The sequence below is a fragment of the Manis javanica genome, chromosome 7 (genome assembly GCF_040802235.1).
Source record: "Manis javanica isolate MJ-LG chromosome 7, MJ_LKY, whole genome shotgun sequence".
NCBI classification, from domain to species: domain Eukaryota; kingdom Metazoa; phylum Chordata; class Mammalia; order Pholidota; family Manidae; genus Manis; species Manis javanica.
In genome coordinates, this window is record NC_133162.1 from 3175161 (window position 1) to 3194563 (window position 19403).

At 49.1% G+C, this 19403-nt stretch overlaps 1 long non-coding RNA gene across 4 annotated transcripts; it reads left to right on the plus strand.

The window, feature by feature from the left end:
• The first annotated feature begins 41 nt into the window (after window positions 1-41).
• Window positions 42-19038, plus strand: LOC108389045 (uncharacterized). Of its 4 annotated transcripts, none has more exons than XR_012132948.1 (6): window positions 42-685; window positions 1265-1422; window positions 9908-10026; window positions 11666-13575; window positions 16636-18107; window positions 18355-19038. It is a non-coding gene; the product is annotated as an uncharacterized lncRNA (long non-coding RNA). The 4 variants fall into 4 exon arrangements; XR_012132947.1 differs by having other exon boundaries at window positions 1308-1422; XR_012132950.1 differs by having other exon boundaries at window positions 48-1422; window positions 16636-16869; window positions 17958-18107.
• Window positions 19039-19403: the final 365 nt, after the last annotated feature.

Consider the following 19403-nt stretch of genomic DNA (forward strand, 5'->3'; position numbering starts at 1 on the left):
CGTGCAAGGCGCGGGGCGGGGCCCAGAGGGCGGGGCCTAGAGGGTCGTGGGCGGGGCCGGGGTCGAGGAGGCGAGCGCCCACCGGGCGGAGCATGCCCAGTACGGCGGCCCGCAGGCTGACCGGGATGGTCGCCGCCTCGCTGCCCGCCTCTACGGTGGGGTCCGGGTCTTCCCGCGCCACCAGCTGGCCTACGCCCGACCCGTGCGTCGGCCTGCGCTCCTCCTCCCTAGGCTGGTCTGGCCCGCGTCTCAGGCTCTGTGCCTCAGTTTACCGATTGTTAGCCTTGCAGGCGCCGGCTGCCGTGTGCAGGGCAGGTGCAGAGGCGCCGGCGGGGGGCTTGAGGCCTGGCGCCGCGCGAGAGCCCGCGGAGCCGACTTGCTGGTCCTGGTACAGGCCCTGTGCGCCTGCAGCTCTGCGTGGCTGCTCAGGACTCAGCTCGCGCCAGGAGAGGTGACAGCCGTCTGGGGCTCCTCTGTCCTGCCTGGTCCCCTGGCATGGGCACACTCCGGCTCCTGGACCCTGGAAGCCAGGCCTGTCTCGGTGACTGTGAGTGAGCACAGGGATGCCAGACAACCTCTTGGTGTCATGTGGACATTCTTGATCTATGTTCCCCCAAAAAGAATGTTGGAGTCCTAACCCTCTGTACTTAATGGGACCTTATTTGGATATAGGGTCTTTACAGAGGTAAGTCAGAATGAGGTCATTAGGGTGGGCCCTAATCCTATGTGAATGGTGATCTGATAAGCAGAAGGTCCCTCAAGTCTATACAGAACTGTGTGAACATGGGGGGCGGGAGTGCCGCATCAACCCCAAGGAACACCTGGGACTACCAGAAGCTGGAAGAGAATATGGAGCACATTCCCCCCTAGAGCCTTGTGCGGGAGCAGGATCCTGCAGACTGCTTGACTTCAGACGTCTGGCTTCTAGACTCGTGACACAGTATGTGTGTGTTGTTTCAAGCCACACAGTTTGTGTTATGTACTATGCAGCCCCAAGCAAAAGTAGAGACACGTTGCATCCAAATCGGTGGGCATAAGGGCACCCCTCACACACCCCATGGCAGTATCAGGGGCCCCATCTCAGGCCCAGGTGTCCCTAGCCACTAAGCTGTTGGCCTCCTAGGTTCTGTGTTCTTAAAGGGAAAGCAGTCTCCTTCCTGAGCGACACAGCTCCTCTACTGGGATTTGGGCAGAATTCATACCTTGGTATTTGTGACCTCCATAACCCAACATACTAACATTATTAATAAAAATTTGTTGAGAGACCGTCAGCAGGGTTTGCTCTAGGATGAACTGTGACTCTACAGGCTGCATCATGGACCCCTCAAGGGCCCCACCTGGGCCCCACCTTGGCTGAGTCACTTTGAAACATCTGCTCATGGAAAATGAAGCACCTCCTGACGGCACATGGTGATCAAAAAGGTACTTTTTCTCTAATGAGTCTGGACATACCTTCAGAATCCTCAAAACTGCTCGAGACAGCCTTGTAAGCCTTTAAGCTAAGAGGGCAGGAGAAAAGAAACACCTTTGCCCTTTGTTCTGATCTTTTCTACTAGCTTACTGTGTGACTTTAGGAGACAGATTCAAACGATCTAAACCTCAAGGTCATCACCGTAAGGGATTTTTATTATCATCTGCTCTACGCAAGGCATGTACGTAGGCATGATAAACATTAGTGGCAATGTGCCTCTTTTATAGTCTCTTACGACTGGACCCAATCAGAACCAGGACCCCGATAGACCTGAAAAGGGAAAATAACACCCAAATTGTGTCTGGATGCCTACTGGTGTCCTAAGAAGTGTGGTGTGAGGTAGTTTTATGATTAATACAAAAATCCGTCTTTCTTTTTATCTGACTAGTATGTTAACATGAATTCCTAAGCCTCTAGCAAAAAGAGGTTGGCATCTCTAATTCCCACCCCAGGAAAGAATGGCCATTGTGGTGATCCAAAGACCCTTTAGGTGGGGTGTGTGGCCTTGGGGAGGGGTAGGTGAGAGAGAGAGAGAAAGAAAGAGAGAGAGAGACAGAGCACAGCATTGAGGGGACATGCATGGAACTGGCTCTGCAGGCAGGACTCTGTTGCTCTAAAGTCAGGAGCCAAATAGGGGTGTCAGAGCCAAGGGGGACTGGGAGAAGGCCACTGCCCATGCCCAAGGACTGGCCCTGCCAAAGACTGAGATGCTAGCACATGAGATCTCAGGCTTTCCAGTGAACAGAGCTGAAATCTGCACTCCCTATACTCACTGGTAAACTCGTCCCTTCTTGGTGCTTATTCTCAAAAACTTTAATTGTTTCCTGAAAAGCTCTCCTATGCCTCATTCCCTGTTTCATTACACCCACATCCTCACCCATGTGCACTTCCTGCTGTGAAAGTGGCCCAAGGAGAGCTCCGAATCGGGGAGATGGCCTGACGGGGAAGGAACACAAAGTCAAGAGATTTGGGATGGGGTCTCATCAGCCTCCTGCTGTGCAACCCCCCTGACTTTTCCATTTGTAGGATGACAGCGTTAGACTAGGGGAGTGAGAGTCCTTTGGGGTATCCCATCTTCAGATCAGTAAATCACATCCCATTCTTCTCTGGACACAGATTCCCAGGAATGACTTTTTACAAAAGAGGTACAAAACCGCCAGGAGAGTATGCGCCGCTTCACTCTGGCTTCTTCAGGGGGCATCCCTGGATGTCCTTTAAGATAAGCCAGTGGCCACTGGGAACAGTATCACTTTGCATTGTTTCTTTAAACATCTAGGTGAATACCTTTCAGGTCACGCAAATGAACAGGACCGGCGATTGCTTCCAATGATTTGCAACTGAAGAAATTTGTTTAATAAGCCTCTCTTTCCAAGCTACCCTCTGTGACATTAGAGACCATTTACAACAAAGCTGTCTTCAGTAGTCAAACTTAATCCTTACTACCCTACCTTTGGGGAAAGAAGGGATTTTATAACGATCACATAAAACCTTGTGTGGTTTGAAAGCCCCAAACTCCGGACAAACGCGCGAGTGTGCGTAACGAAAGAAGCATGTTACAGAGCTCCCCACTTTAAGTGTTTTACATGTGTTTTTTTTTAGGCTAGCATCTCCAGTGGTGAGTTTTGCCCATTAACACAATTGATTTTCTCAGCCGCAGTGTTCCTGCAAGGGTTGGAGCCAAGAGGCAGCCAGAGTCAGCACCTTGAATCTGGGTGGTGCAGTTGACCAGCCCGCTAGGTGGGAAGAGAGCATTCTGGGGGAGGGGGTGGAGTATAGTGGAGGGGTGGGGGTGGGCACTGGTTGTCTGATTGCACTCCCATTTATTTAGCAAGTAGTGTCACCTACACGAGGGCAAGCAGGGGTGGGCTCCAGGCTTCACCTTCACGAAGAGGGTAACGTCTGGGTGCCGGGTGGAGAAAGGGGAGGGAGGTGCAACCAGAACCTGGAAGGGGCTCCTTAGCTCTTGCATTCCTTCAAACAGGCAGAAAGTCCTTCTGCGCAGGAGCCCCTGGCTGCTTCTGTTGGTATCTGGACCCCCCTCACCCTGGGACGGTCAGGGAGAGCTCTGCCAGAGGCAGCCCACAAATTCGCCATCCGGACTTTCACTGAGCCCTCCTCGGAGGCCTGGTTGGTGCAGGGGCTGGAGGTGCCGCCTTTAGGGACATGTTGCGGCCCCACAGCTCGGAGTTGAGTGGTGTAGACGCTCAAGGAGACGGGGTCCGCAGTCTGGAGTAGAGACCATCCGCTTAGGAGATGTGCTGGGTCGTGGGGTAGAGAGGAGGCCCCTCCCTGTAGCAAGCCCTTGTCCAGAGGCCCTGTGCACTGGTCCTGTGTTGAGGGTGGCCATACACAGAGCAGACCAGCTGAGCAGTCAGCACATCTTCCCGGGTTGAAAACTGGTGTACGGAAAGTCCTGGAAGAGAAAATAAACGGTGCCTGCTTCCTGTTAGGGGAACACACACACACAAGTACAGGGTCACCGTTATTTGTGAAATTTGGATCCAGTAGTCTGGTAAGGGTTGGATAAAGATTGTCCCAAATGTTATATAGTTCCTCTTCTCAAAATGTGGCTAGTTTAAATAATTGAATATCCAGGGAATGACATGTAAGCAAGTGAATATGAGCCAAGTCCTCTGATGTACACAGACCAGGGTAGATGGGCTTAGAGAACTACTTCAGCACATGTAAAAGCTTTGGGGGACACTTTCCCAACCTGCGTTGGGCTATTTGAGTGTTGATTGCTCAGGACTGGGGATTTTGTTCGATACTGGCCCTTTGGAAAGAGGCTCCTACACTCATTACGAAGTGTTTTTGATCCATTTTCGGGAAGGGCTTTGTTTGTAACACGCTGCTGGCAGTTTGGGCAGAATCTTTTAAGTGGTGTGAAGTGCTGGGGAGCGTGCGCCTGGGCTGCCAGGAGGAAGAGGGGCTCCCCACTCCCCTGTCCTTCTGGGATAAGCTAGAAGCGCCCAGGTTTTTGTGACTTGGAAATTAAAGCAAGAGATGTGGGGATTTTGATGCTGAGCCTGTGATTTGTCCCCATTCGCCTCTGCCTGGGAAACTACAGATGAAAATTAAGACAGGAACACCAGCCACACCATGTGTCTGTCTTAGCCTCCCAGATAATAATCTGAAAAAGAAAAAGTGGTTGTACTCCCTCTGGGGGGAATGTCTTCCACCTGACCCTATGCACTGAGCCACTGACTTAAAATAGCTGAGAGACAATGGCAAGAGTGGCCACATGGGCACAGTGAAGTTAGTGTGAGGATGGCGCGGGGGCTGTCTGTCCCACTGGTTGTCAGGTTATCCAGTTGTCTGTTAGCAGAGATAACCCAGTTTAATCCAGGGAGGCAGACATGACAGGGAGGGACATCTGGGAAGTGGTCCTTTGTGACCAGCAGCTGCTGGACATGAAGCCCACCCTTGGTCCAGAGGCTGCTGGGCAGGAGCAGGACAGAATTGTCCTTCCTGGTGTGGGAGAGAGGATAGTTGGTGAAGCTTGAGTGTGGTCCACAGGGAGGAGCACCCTGGGTGGGCCTTTGCCAGTGTTGGGGCCCTTCCAGAAGCAACCAACCCGGGTATTAGGAAGCAAGCTAGTCCAGTCCAGGCCAGTGAGGAAGGGGGCCTTCTAGGGCATCAGAGACAGGGGCCAGCTCTCCTCTCTTTTTCAGCTCCAGGCACGAGCCGTGTCTCTACATGTGTGTTTCATCCTTTCAGCAAGTTCTCTCTCCAGCTTCTCCTGGGGGGAAAAAAAAACCCAGGGAAGGGCTCTGATTGGCCCAGCATGGGTGACTTTACCAAACTACCAATCATGGTGGCCAGGAGAGAGAGGTACTGCCCCACCCATTCACACACACCGGGGAGGCCAGGAGAACAGTGTGGTAAGGGGAAGAAGAAGAGGTGACAAGGGCAGGGTTACTGGAGGGAGGGGCCCCCAAGCTGTGCTGTACCCACCCCCAGTGACAGAGCACCTGCCATGTGTGGGGCCCGGGCTCTGCGTGACGTGCTCACACGCTCTGTCTTCAGTTTTCATAGCTGTTCATCACCTGTTGAGTGTGGATAGGGTGGAGGGGGGGATGCTTCCAGCATTCCATCTCCCCCGGGGCAGTAGAGGTGGTCTCTTCCGTAAAGTAAGTGCCCCGAAGGAAGTGATTGTTCAGTGGAGCCTCCTGCAAACTTTGTTCCATAGGCTACCAGATCTGAAGGTAGCTGCCCCTGGACTTCATATTTACGTGTGAATAACAAACAAAAGAATTGAGAGACAACTGGTTCGGCTCCATATATGCTCCAAAAGTAGGACCAACACTGCCCAACCCCGCTGCCCCCAAGGCCAAGCAAAGCATTGCCAAATCTGTGCCTCAATTCTTGTCATGTATCTTAATTAGCACATATTAGAGATTCTTTAAGTCACTTGGGTGCTACAAAGATAAGACTCATAGAAGTTAATAATAATAAAAGCCAGGAATTATCGATGGCAGGCCCTAGGCTGGGTGCTTGATGCTCACTGTCTTTTTGAATCCTCACAGCAACATATAAAGTAAGTAATATCATCACGGTTTTATAAATGAGGAAACAGGGTGACTGAGTAACTTGCCCAGGTCACACAGCGATGGGGGTTGGAATCGTGGACGCAGTTCACTGTGTCTTTGACTTGTAGAAGCTGTAGAAGGTTTAGAACAGCCTTTACTGAACCAAGGGACATTGGTGGCTCTTGCCTACAAGCTCTGCCTTTTCTTGCACCTGGCAAATCTTCCATCGGGCCTCATACTGGGCCAGTCAGGTTCTTGCCTGTGTGGATGTTCAGTTATTTCCTGCTGTGGCATGAGGAAGGGACCATGTGGCCATCTTTGCCAGGAGGAGACCTCCTAGAGATAGAGAGAAACAGCCCCACCACACTGTTGGGTCCATGGATCCAGCCAGATGTGAAGGTAGTCACCCGTGGACTTCATATTTCCACGTGACCATGAATTCTTTGTTTGAATAAATAAGTTTGAGTTGGGTGCCTGTTATTTGTAACCTAGAGTCTTGAGCCCAAGTGTCCCTGGTCACTGTGCTGCTTGTTCTTTGATGTGATGTCCTTTTAAAACTCCCAATTCTGTGAGATGAGCACCACCCCGCGCATCTCCTAGGTGAGGAGAGTAAGGATTAAAGAGGTCAAGTTACTTGTCCAAAGCTGCTCAGCAGTGAAATGAGCTATGACTTGCTTGCATGGAGTTATTGATCCCCAAGGTTCAATCTTCCTAAAAATAGTCCCAAATCCTCATAATATAGGATTAGGGAGGAGAAAGGAAGAGGGAAAGAGAGAGAAGGAGACCGTGTGTTAGCATTTTTGAATCGAGGAATTTAAAATCTTTTGGTGGCAAGTTATGATGGTGTATTTCTAGGGCTTAGGAATTTTATCCTGCTATTTGTTCTTCAAATAAAAGAATCGGAGTTGCTGACTTAGTTTAAACCAACTCCAAAGATTGTAGAGTTGACTGCTGATTAAAAACTTGTCCGTCTTGGTCTGAGAAGGAAATAGCAGGTATGAGTTCTCTCTGAATGGGTTGCATCTTGCAAATCTCATCTTCATTTGCAGCTCTTGAGATGTCGATGATTGGGAATATATGACTTGATTATTAACAAGCTAGAAATAGTAACTGAGCATTTGCTTTGGCATCTACTTCTGCTTGTGTGATAAAAACAAATTGGAAGAAGTTTAAATATGAAATTAAAGGCTGATTTTGGAATCATTAGTCTTACAGTTTTCCTGGTCACCCGATATGAGGGAGTCCATGGGCTAACTCCAGAGTACCACAGGCTCCTAGATTAATAGGCTCCCTAGCTGAGAGTAATGTGAAAGGTCGCTTTTGATTCAATGTGCTTTGCCATTTGTGGCTTCAGCCTGAATCTTTTAAGAAGTAAACAAATTCTAGCCATTTTATTTCTGCTGTTTCAGAGATGTGCAACCATTTGTAATGGTTAAACCTGTATTCCATTGCATTTCTCAAGCCCTCATTGTTTCCTTTCCTTTCAGTTCTCCTATCTAAAACTTTTTTTAAAACACATCTTTCCTGATTATTTGTGCCTTCATACATATTCTACAGCCGAAGCCCTCTGCTTGCTGAGCACCGGGGAAGGCGGTGACAGGCTGGGGTACTGTTCGGAAGGAAGGAACCAGCCTCTGCTAACTGCTAACCATGAAAAGATGTTCTGATTCCCACTGACTTAGAGATGAAGCTATTGGAATTGGGTCCAAGCCTGCATCTTGTATCAGTGGAAATGGGTATTGTGATTGCTATGTTGACATGTGTGCTCAAATGCATTGGGAGTTTTATACTGTTTTTCAAACTTCCAAATAGATAATGTCAGAACATTTCTGAAATGGGATACTAACAGCAAGATATACTGCACCCACCAACAAGCATCAAGCAGAGCGGAGTGCGGAAGGAGGGGTCCGGGAGGCTACTAGACAATTTCCATTTCCATTCCCGGTGTCAATAGCGTGGCCACGAACGTCCTAGATTGCTTTATGGCTTCAGGAGAAATTCTCAGTCGGCTCCCTGTGCCATACTCAGCTCAGTGTTCAAAGGCCCAGGAATTACATATGCTGTCATTTATGAAACTGTTTATGAAAGTATCTTTTTTGAATTGTTCAAAAATCCAAAAGGAGTCAAACTTTGACAGTTTAAGACTGTTAAGTCGGCAAGAGGGCCACAGTGTCCCCCCGGGGGCAGCCTTGACCACTGAGGCTCTCTTGCTGAAAATGCAATTTCTTTTCTGAGAATTTCTTCCAGCCTATGATGCTGCATTGGAAACTTTGCCTGTTTGAAAGGATTTCTTCACTGTGAAGCAGCCGATGAAGGTCACATTATGAATATGTTTCTGTGATGATCACATTTTGATTAGATATGCAAGAATCCTCTATCCTTCCCCAGGATGTCATATTCTAACATTTTCCATTATTTTAAGAAAATCATGTAAGTTGCTACTATTCCTCAATAAGGACTTGAATTTTGTGGCTTATTTTCTTTGCTGTAATGTGCCAGCACCGTGGGCATCGTTGCAGGGAATAAATGACTCTTCCCCAATAAACCAAGTGCCTAAAGAAGCCCCTGGAGGAGGCAGGGATGTCCATAAATGTTGAAATGGATTTCATAATATGGCATCCAATTTAGTATAATAAGTAGAATTCAAAAATAATCCAATCCTCCAAACGAAAATACCTCTGCTACTAATCAAGAGAGGTTGACTTGATACCAGAACCCAGCAGAAATGGTTTAATATGTGCCAAAATAACATTTGTTAGATAATCTCTTTTCCTCCATTTAAGTCATTGGTCACCTGAAAAATTAGAGATCTCTCTCTTTCTCTCTTTCTATTCCTCTCTCTCTCTCTCTCTCTTTCTCTCTCAGCTTGAAAGATTAGCTCCTTAAAGACAACTAACGGAAAGCATTTATCAGAAGGCCAATTCTGGTTATGCAACATACGGGGAAAGGTCCGTGTGAGTGCTTTTGTAGTTCTGCCCCCGAGCTTCACGGTACCAGAGAACATTTCCAAAATGATGCCAGCAAGCTGACACCATTAATTGTTCTCTAACACTGGTACAGCTCTGAAACACAAAGCACCAGCCCTCAGCATTAGGAGGCCAGGGGAGAAACTATTCAGAAATTTGATAGATGACATCACAGCACACAGAAGAAAAAGTGGGTCCTGGGAAGGAGTTAGGAACACCTGAGAATGACAGAAGTGGGCTCTGGGTTCTTGTACCCCTGGGTTTGACAAAAAACCAGCACATAGACAAGAGAGCAGAGAACATGAAGAAAGATGAGGGGCCCTCAAACCGCACTGGTGTTCAAACTGGTAGTTTCGACAAATGCAGTGCTTCTAAATGAGGCTCCCGGAAATCAAGATGATCTAATAAATGCTGCAAAGGACATATTTACCAACATAAAACTTACAAATCTCATTTTGGAAACTGAAGGTTGGAGAGTTAATTTTAAATTAAAAAAAAAAAGTTCATCCCTAGACTTTTAATAACATAGACATAAAAATAATTGGCATGTAATCGGCTGCAGTTTAACGATCATGCTTTCATAAAGTGTTCGTGCATCCACGTTTTATTTCGTTCTTAAACAAAATGATCCTGAAGCAATAAGTAAAATGGTTTGAATATCTAATTCAAAAGATATTTTGGTAAGAAGATTACAAAATTTTTTAAAATTATCAACCAAACTTCAGATTTTCTAGGTGTGTTCCCTCCCCAAGCCTCAGCCGGGGTCAGTGGTGACACCCAGTGCTTTCAGGTTGTCCCTGAGTTCTTTGTCCAGGACTGGAGCTCATGAATTGAAGCTTCCTTTGAGCCAAACTCTGCCAACAGAGACTTGACCTTGTGTTTGTTATGGAGCCAAAAATAACCTTTAAATAATTAAATTCTGTCGTTTGTGTTGGTGGCAGGAGAGGAAAGTGGCGGGATCACACCGCAGCACGAGGTCCAGGGAGGAACCTGGAGGCCTGTTGCTCATCTGCATCCCAGCGTTCCCCGCCTGCATTGTCCACTTCACGTCCTTGCCCACGTAAGACCTCAGTCTTACTGTCTGTAATGTGGGGATAATACCTGATTCAGGGAGGGTTGCCATGGGATGTGGTGATGTGAGTCAAACACCTACCACCCAAACCGTGCCGGGGCTGAAATGACTGGCTGCCTTTGGAAAGGGCTACACAGCTCACTGTAGAATCTTGTAACACTTGGGTGGTGTTTTATGGTTGTTTTCACATCCATCATCGATTTTTCTCATAATAACTTCAAAAGCCAGTGTTCACCTCTCTCCCGACTCCAGGCCTGGTCTCTGGTGGCCTGTTCTGCGTCTCACTGAAACTGCCCTTCCTCCAAGCGCCAGGTCTTTTGGAAATGGTGCCAGCAGGCTCACTGCTCTGTGCTGCCCCCACCCTTGGCACACGATGCCAGCTACCCTCTGGGGACACTGCGCTGCAGTGTAATTACTTCTCTAACCAGACTGTAAGCTCCTTGACGGCACTACCGCTCTTAGTGAAATTTGGACCTTTAGCCCAGGCACATGCCAAGTGGCAATAAAGAGTAAGAGTTAATCAATTGATGACATAAAAGAAAAGATAGATGGATAATGTTCATATTCATTAGACAAAATGGAAAACACAAACTTTGGTAGAAATCCACCTCTGTGGTTTCTTCCTAAGTAAATGTGCTACGGAGTAGGACTAGATCTGTTCTTTTCTGCAGTCCTCCCCAGGCCCTTCGTCAAAACCAGAACGGTCTCCTGCCTAAATAACTTCAGGAGGCCGTCCCTGGTCTCTGCCTCCAGCCTCCCTCTCGTAGGCCAGGCCACCCGTGTCCACGCTCGGTCTGATAGAACCTCAGAGTCATCAGGATCCAGGCCCCGCCCCACCTTGCCCTAGGCTTGCTTTGCCATGGTTACCTCCGAAGCACCCCCAGAGGACTCCAGCTCAAGCCAGAGCCCAAGGCAGGCCCGGCCATAGCCAAGAGAGTGTGTCCCTCCCCACTCCCTGCCTGGGAGAGAGCTGGGGCTTGGGACTTGTTCTCTGAAAGCACAAGGCTGTGACTTCTTCACCAAGCATCCTTGCCACCTAGGACAGTGTGAGATGCATGAGGGGCTTAATAAACAACTGTTGGTTGAACAAACTCATGAATGAACTCCTAAGACAGCTGAGAGCCAATGCTTCAAAATTCCATGGATGGAGAAGCTAGGGAGGCTTCCTGATGGAGTCAGTGCTCAAAATGCAACAGACAAGGAGCTAGGCTGGAACTCAGGGAAGGGTGGAGAAGAAGAATTTCTCTAGAAAGCGTGAGGGTGCTGGTGAAGGCAGGGGTGACAGCAGGGACTGGGAAGTCAAGGAGCGTCAGACTGGAGGCAGTGGTCAGTGGGAGCCAGCTCATATTCTTGAGCCAGAGAAGGACGTGGGATAAGTTTAAGGTCGTTGGCTGTGAGCGCTGGACATCATGTATCCCACCAGGGAGAGGACTGGCTCTCAAAATAAGGGATAGGGATGGTGACCAGATCATCCCAGTGAGCAAAGAAAACCTTCAGGGGAAAGGTCTCAAAGGATGACTAATGTTTGAAAAAGATTTTTTGTCTCACCAAATCTGTGGGGAAAATATGTAGGTAATAGCCAGTAATTATCAGCCCTCCCTAATTTGTTTTCTATTTTGTAAATCAGGAGTCCAGATGAAAACGGGAGGTCCACATTGCAAAGGGGGGATGTCCCTGAAACTGGTCCCTCCTGCCATTGCACTGCCTGTGACTCCAGGGCAGAGTAGAAGCTGCCTTGGAAGGGACAGGATTCCTTGGACAGTGTCACTGAAACATGCCTTCCACCTCTGGGTCCCACGAAAAATTAGACTTCATCTAATTCTTGAATTTATTAAGCTGAAGGCTGCAGCCCTTTCTGAATGCAGAATCAGAAACCACGGCTTTAAAAACAGAAGACTGTGGACAATCTTTCCTAACCATAAAATTATTTCCATTCTCCAACCATCAAGTTCTTAAATGGATTTTGTAGATGTGCAAAAACTCAAAGCAGCTCTGTTAAAAAGAAGGAAAGATGTCAGGCTGAAAATAAGGAAAATCAGAATGGGAGACGAGGACACAGTCTGTGAACGCCCCGGCCTTCACAGCAGCCCCGGCCCTGTGATTAACCTACGCTAACCCCCAAAATCTAAATCATTCTCACTTCCCAGGAGCTTATAAGCCAGACAGCTGTTAAGGGGAGCAACTCATAATATTACTGCAAAATTTCACAGTTGAAAGTCAAATAGCAATGATTTTGCTCTGCCAGCTGGCCTCCACCTTGCCCACGTCCACGTGCCGAAAGTTCCCGGGCAGTGAGTGCACACAGCATGGACCAGGATGCTTGTGCCCACAGCTCTTCAGGGAAAGGCATGTCACCAAGGCTAAGCACGCACTTCTTCTCGATCAAAATTCTAACTTCATGGTAACCGGAAAATTAATGCCAACAATGGCGGTAATACGAACCTTCCAGTTACCCCGTGTGGGTACCTATCAACTGGCCCACTGGGTAATAGAGGCTGAGATGGCGGCGAGCTGGAGGCCCAGGAGAGCCCATGGTGGAGCTCCAGCCTGAGTCTGAGTCGGAGGGCAGGAGACCAGTGTCCCAGCTCGAGGACACACCCGGGCAGAGCGAGCTCCCCATCACTGGACCTTCTGTTTCATTTTGACGCTCAAAGGGTTCGGCGAGCCCCGCCCACCTTGAGGAGGGCAGTTCGCCTTATTCCGTCTACTGCTCCGGATGCTGATCTCACCTGGAAACACCCTCACAGACAGACCCAGACTAAGGCTCACCCAAATATCTGGGCACCCTGTGGCCCAGCCAAGAGGACATATTCCATGAACCACCAGATGCTGGTTCTTAAACGCCACCCTCACTGACTCCTCCACCGGCTGTAACTCAGACCACACAACCCGAGAGCCTGGTGGAACCTCAGTTCTGTGGCCATTTCTTAAAGGGGACTCCCTGGTCTTCGGGCTGCAGATCTAGAGTCACCGGCACTCCTGAGGAGGACAGGAGGTCATTGCCTTGCATCTGAGCCATCTTCAAGCAGGAGCTGCTGTTCAGATATGAAATGTGTGCGGAACTAGCCTGTTAGAAGTGCCCTCCGTGCTTCCCCTGGCTTCTGAGCACAGCCCGCACCCACTGCCCAGCCCTCCTGCACCCTCCCCGGGCCTTCCTCCCTCCACCTCTCTTTCTTCTGCAGGTGAGCTCCCCCTCCAGAGGGAGGAGGCAGGCCAAGCCACGCTTCCTTCCCAACCTGGCTCCCTCCATCCTTCATCATTCTTTTTGAAAAAATCCTCTGTCATTTGGCTGCCAGGGAGGCGGCGACAATTCTGAAACCTTACGGTGGCACCAGAGAATAAAGCTGGGAATTATTTGGGCACAGTGTTGAGACAGCAAGTGACAGGGTGGAGGAAGAAAGCCAGGCTAGCTGCGCAGAGCCCCTGCTGAGGAAGACGGAGCCCAGGAGCCCAGATGGGGCGCAGCCCAAGGGAAGGTCGGAGTCCACACGACAGCTCAGGGTGGCAGGAAGGAGACACAGCCGCATGGCGAGACGGGTGAGCACCCCCTGCACAGCCACCAGCCCCTGCCCTGGGCACACAGTCCTGCCTCTGGAGCCGCAGATGGTGGCAACCTGCTTGGCCTGGGCCACAGTGGCACCAGGGCTCTGCCTCAGTCCCTGCTACTGTCCCTCATTTTGTCCCCAACTTTGCCTTAAATCTCTCTCTTTCTTTTTTAGTTTTAAAAATTTTGATAAAATATACATAAAATTTACCATCATAACCATCTGTAAGTGCACACCTCAGTGCTATCACATACATTCACCCTGTTGTACAACCGTCTCCACTTTCTATCCAGAATTCTTTTCATCTTGCAAACCTGAAACTCTGTCCCCACTAAACACTAACTCCCCACTCCCCTCTCCACAGCCCCTGCCACCCCTGACTCCACTTTCTGTCTCTATGAACCTGACTGTCCTATGTAGGTCATCTTACTGTATTTGTCCTTCTGTGACCTACTTATTTCACGGAGCGTAATGTCTTCAAGGTGCGTCCCCATTGCAGCCTGTGTCAGAGCCTCTTTCCTGTTGGAGGCCGGATAAAGTCCCACTGTCCGGGTCGGCCACACTGTCTGTTCGCTCATCTGCCGATTGACAGTTGCTTTGTTTCCACCTTTCGGCTGCTGTCAATGATGCCACTTCAAACTTGGGTACAGAAATCTGTCTTTGAGTCCCCGCTTTCAATTCTTTGGATATATACCCAGCAGTGAGATTGCCAGATCATGTGATAATTCTCTTTCTAATTTTCTGAGCACCACTTTTGCCGATTTCCACTGCAGCTGCACCATTTTACACTCCCCCCAACAGGGTGCAAGGGTTCCGATTTCTCCACATTGTCACCACCACTTGTTAATCCTGTTTCAGTTTTTGTCTGAACGATAGCCATCCACATGCGTGTCGTACCCCACTCTGCCCGCCATGTCCTCCCTGGAGGCCCCTCTAGTCACAGGGCCTTACAGAACCATCATAAGCTAATGGCGTGCTGGTCCACCTCTCCAGCCCTCCTTTCTCACCACCTCTCACAAACCCAGACTCATTCAGGTAGCGGCCTAGCGCCTTCCCTCTGGAGAACTGAAAGACATCTCAAACCCAACACTTTCGAACCCAAATTCCTGATCTGCACACCCTCTTCCTCCCAACCCGAATGGCAGCACTGTGGCTTCCCGTCTCAGATGATGGCACAACCATCCTTCGGGTGGTCTGCTCACAGACCTGGGCCACAGAGACACTTCAGAGGACCCCTTACTTAGAGGGCCCCTCATGCTGAGTGTGCATGAGCATGAATACACACACGCGCATACACACACACTCTCTCTTTGTCAAGAGCACGTGTGGTCCAGGGCTTGGCACCAATGGGGCAGCATCACCAAACATTCGTCCTCAGTGGCTCAAGAGTGACACCTTTCAGGCCTCCGGCCCCCCACGCTGTTTGTCCCGGTCATCTCGGAGTGCTTGGAGATTTGTGCTGGAGCCGCAGCCATGCTGGAGACAGACGCTGCTTCTGAGTGTGAGGAAACTTCAGCAGGAACAAAGACACATGCATTAGCTTGTTACATTCTCCTTTTAGGCAGGGATGCAACAGATTCTTGCATGATGAAGGGTCACGCCCAAACACTGCTCAGGGGCTGTTTTCTCACTTGTGGTCATGACCTGATTCGTGGTTCCAGGTGAGCGTGGCATCGTAACAGTGGTACTGAGTGGTAACGTGGTTGCCGAGGAGCTATGGTTTGCAATATCAGACAATTCTTCATCTCACATCTGCACATCTGTACGTCTTGATATAACCTTTGTGAGGTGAGATTCTGTCTCTTTACAGTGGCAGCTGGATGAACAATACCCAGTAGAGTTACATACAGTTTATTTTTGCCAAAATGTTTCATGTGTCTTAAACTTTCAAAAATTTAAACAGAAATTTCAGCTTTAATTCAATTCAATTCAATAACCAAAATGCATTTTGCTTTTTAGTTTTATTACCTAATTTTGGCTTTTAAAAGAAAAATAATTTGTGAAATCATGAAAACTAATCTAAATGTATTTACTACTTATACTTGATTTACGTTTTTGACAAAAATACATTCAGATTTCATCCACTTGACTTTTTGGTTCTTTGTATTATTAACAATATTAGAAGAGAACTTAATGGACACCTTGATCACACAGCACAGTGAACAATTACACTGAAATTATGCAAAGAAAGTGAATTTTATGGAAAAAGTACATACTAATTTATGGATTATAGATGTGTTTATTTCCTTCCTAATTCAAACATTGCTGGCCCATGAGTAGAAGCCCTAGATACGTGCAGTGAGGCTTGTGCTCAGTCACTGACATTTTGCCAACTTTCAGCCATATGCAAACTATAGCTTTTCGCACATTTTTCTCTTTCATCATCTTGAAGGCAGGAGGATAGAAAATACTTAACAGTTTGCTAGCGTGATTCACGCTTCCTAGTGTTTAGACCACAGGGCTTGGGCCCTGTGAGTGGGCTCGGGCCCCATGCAAGGACTCAGAGCAGCACCGTTGGTGCAGGCCGGGAGCCATCAGGGAGGTGGCTGGACGCGCCCCTGCATGCTCCTCACCTGCTGGCTGAGCTTCAGCCACATGCAGAGCCAGCCCAGGTGTCCCGACATCTCTGTCACTGTCCATCACCCAGCCACTGGGCACCAGCCTCTTGGCCTCCACTCCTCTGGGCCCATCTGGGGCCCAGCAGCCGGTGGGGACTGTTGGTGCAGCCAGCTGACATGGCTGCTGTGCTCAGAGCCCTCTCTGTGCACCCTACGCCCTCACTCCTCTTCTCCGTGCCCTTCCTCCACCCTCCAACCAACCCGACCACATCCCCTGCTTCCTCCTCCTGCCTCCCCTACACTGCCTCAGGACTCCAGCCCTGGCTGTTCCCTCTGCCTGAATGCTGTTCCCTCCAACACCTCCTCTTTCAAGTCTCAGCTCAAATACCCCTTCTTATGGAGGCCCTGCCTAGGTTCCTAATTTCCACTGCACACTCGCCCTCTGCGTCCCTCCTGAGTCACCCAGCCCTGAATACCGCTCTCCTTCTCCCCAGAGCCTGGTTCGCCTTCTGAAGTGCTCCATACAGTGATGGCACCCCCAGTCATGGTTTCACTGCCCGGGGTTTCAGTTCTGCACCGTCAGCTGTGGTCTGGAAGCAGATGATCGTCCTTCTGATGCAGACAGAAAGCAGCTTGCAGCCTGACGCTGTGTCGCCTGCCGGTGTCCCCACCTCACTGCCTCTCATGGTGTACACGCTTCACCATCTCACGGCCTCACGGGGAGAGGGGTGAGGGAGAACAGGAAGGCGTTTTTAGAGAGAGAGGGAGCCCACACCCACACCGCTTTATTGCAGTGTATTATTATTGGCGTATTTTACTATTAACTATTGCTGTTAACCTCTTACTGTTCTTAATTCATACTTTTGACTTTATCATAGGTATGTATGTATAGGAGAAACAGTATATACAGAGTTTGGTACTATCTGTGGCTTCAGGCATCCACTGGGGTCTCGGAACGTGTCCCCCATGGATAAGGGGGTGCTGCTGTAATTGAGTCATGACCTGTATTTCGTGACCATTCCCACTTAAAGATTAGCTTGGAGATAAAACTTATCCTGTTTATTCATTGCGGTATCCGAGCATATGTTGATTTTTAATAAGTATTGAAGGTGTGAAAATGAGCCAAAAAAAAAGTGCTCTTCTGCGGGGAGCTGAGCTCCGTCCAAGTTGAAGGGCCAAGGGGAAATCCGGTTCTAATAGAACCGCAGGAGCAGCAGAGCCCTGTCTTCAGACAGACCTTGAAGTCCAGTGTCTGAACAGACAGAGGCCTCCCCAGGCTGGTTACTGGGGCAGGTGGGATGAGGTCGCCCGGGCTCTGTGGGGGGGGCTGTTTGCCCAGCCCTGGGCTGGTCCAGACCCTTTGGAACAGAGACTGGAAGACCCAGAGAACATGGAAGTCTTGACTGAGTTTGTCAGGTTGCCAGGAAAGATCTCAGGTAGGCACCTGTCTGACTGTGAGGATGTTGCCATTTCTGCCTGCTTTCCTGGAGGGTTTACACGCTAGACCCCAGAATGGAGACTTAGTCTGGCAAGTGGCTGGGATGCCCTGGTCTTGAGCAATCGAACAGCCTGAGGAAGAAGCCACTTTAAGAACTTGCTCTGCAGATCATTAGGTAGGTGTATGAAGAGACTAGAAGGTGGAGAAGGCTGGCCCCAGGACTGTCCCACCTGGGTCAGCCACCTGCTCAGCTCCTGCTGTGGCCGCCCAGCATTGCCAGATGTAGCAAATAAAAATCCCACACACACACTTAAATTTGCATTTCAGATGAATAACAAGATTTTTGTTATAAATATGTCCCCAATATTGTCTGTGTAGTTTGAGATGCAAACCCACCTGGACTTCCTGTATATCTGGCAATCCCACTCTGGACTACTGCGAGGGGGCAAGGGCCTGTCACCACCACTCATCTCCAAGACCACCTCCTCCTCTGGGCTTGGGCTCCAGGCCCTCTTCCTTCAACTCTAGGTAAGTGAAGCCCCTTCAGATCTACTTGGGATGAGGCTCTGCCCCCCCCACTGCTGGGCTTTTCCTGTCAAAGGCAACGTGGGGCTCAAATTCAGGCAACAGATGAAACATGGAGGGGTGTTTAACTTCTCCCTGGGCAAGGAAGCCCCTACCCCTGAGAGTCGGCTGTTCTTCTGGGAGAGAGAAGGGAAACTGTACTCTCTCTGTCTTTCTTATACTTGTTTTTTGTTTTGTTTTCGCTGAGTAGCTGAATCACAGTGCAAAAGGCAAGATACTGGTTGTTTTGCAACTACTGCCCATATTCCACTAAGTTTAGAGAATTGGAATACAGTGGACACACCGTCACATGAACTCTATGCTGAACATAATTCCACCCTTGATGAGTGAATGTGCTCTGTGATCCCAGCAGACCTGCTGTTAATCGGGGCACAGGGCGAGTGGGAGGGTGTGGCTGCAGCTTCGCTCCTCAGAACCGAACGCGGAGAGCCTGCTGTGGCAGGACCCCCACCGACCTGCCTTGCATCTAGAGTCCATCCAGAGAAAAGACTGATGTCTGTGTCTTCAGCAGGAAGAAAAAATGCATTTCGCTAATGAGAACAAAACCTCATGTGGCACAACAGAAGGGCGCTGTGTCTCATTCCCAGGAGGTCCGCGGCCTGGCGGGTGGGGCAGAGGGGCCACTGACCACGCTCTTCTCCAGGTGTGGTCCTCTCAGCCAAATGAGCGAACCACATCTCTAATTAGAATTATATGCAGAATGAGAAGATTCTTCAAGGACCGTCTCTGGGTCCTCATCATCTTAAGTATCTGTTGCCATGGAAGCCAGCGAGCAGCTCCAAAAATCTAGAGTGGTGGGCGGTACTTGCCCACTAGCCCACTCGCCCTTTAAATAAAGTTGCCTTTTTTTCTTCGGGTTCTGAATAAACATAAACCTGGGTTTTTCGTGCAAAATCCTGATTTCAAGGTTATTGATGCCGTACTAAATTAATACAGTCTGTGCGACAGTGCACGCCACCCAGCAAAGCCAGGGAGACTCCTGTCTTCTGAAAGCTTGACATTTGTTTTTCATCATGAACTTAAAGGTCAAGAGCTACAGATGGATCAGGGTACCTGCCTGAGTTTACATTTACATGTATTTTATTTTATTCCCACACGCGCTTTTTATGAGATCCATCACTGGAATAAAACTGTAGCGCTCCTGTCTTCTCTAGCCTGGCTAAACTAGGAGAGTTGTCAAGCTGCTATCTCTACATAATTTGAATTAAAATAAGAAATATATGCTGATTTGATATTTCA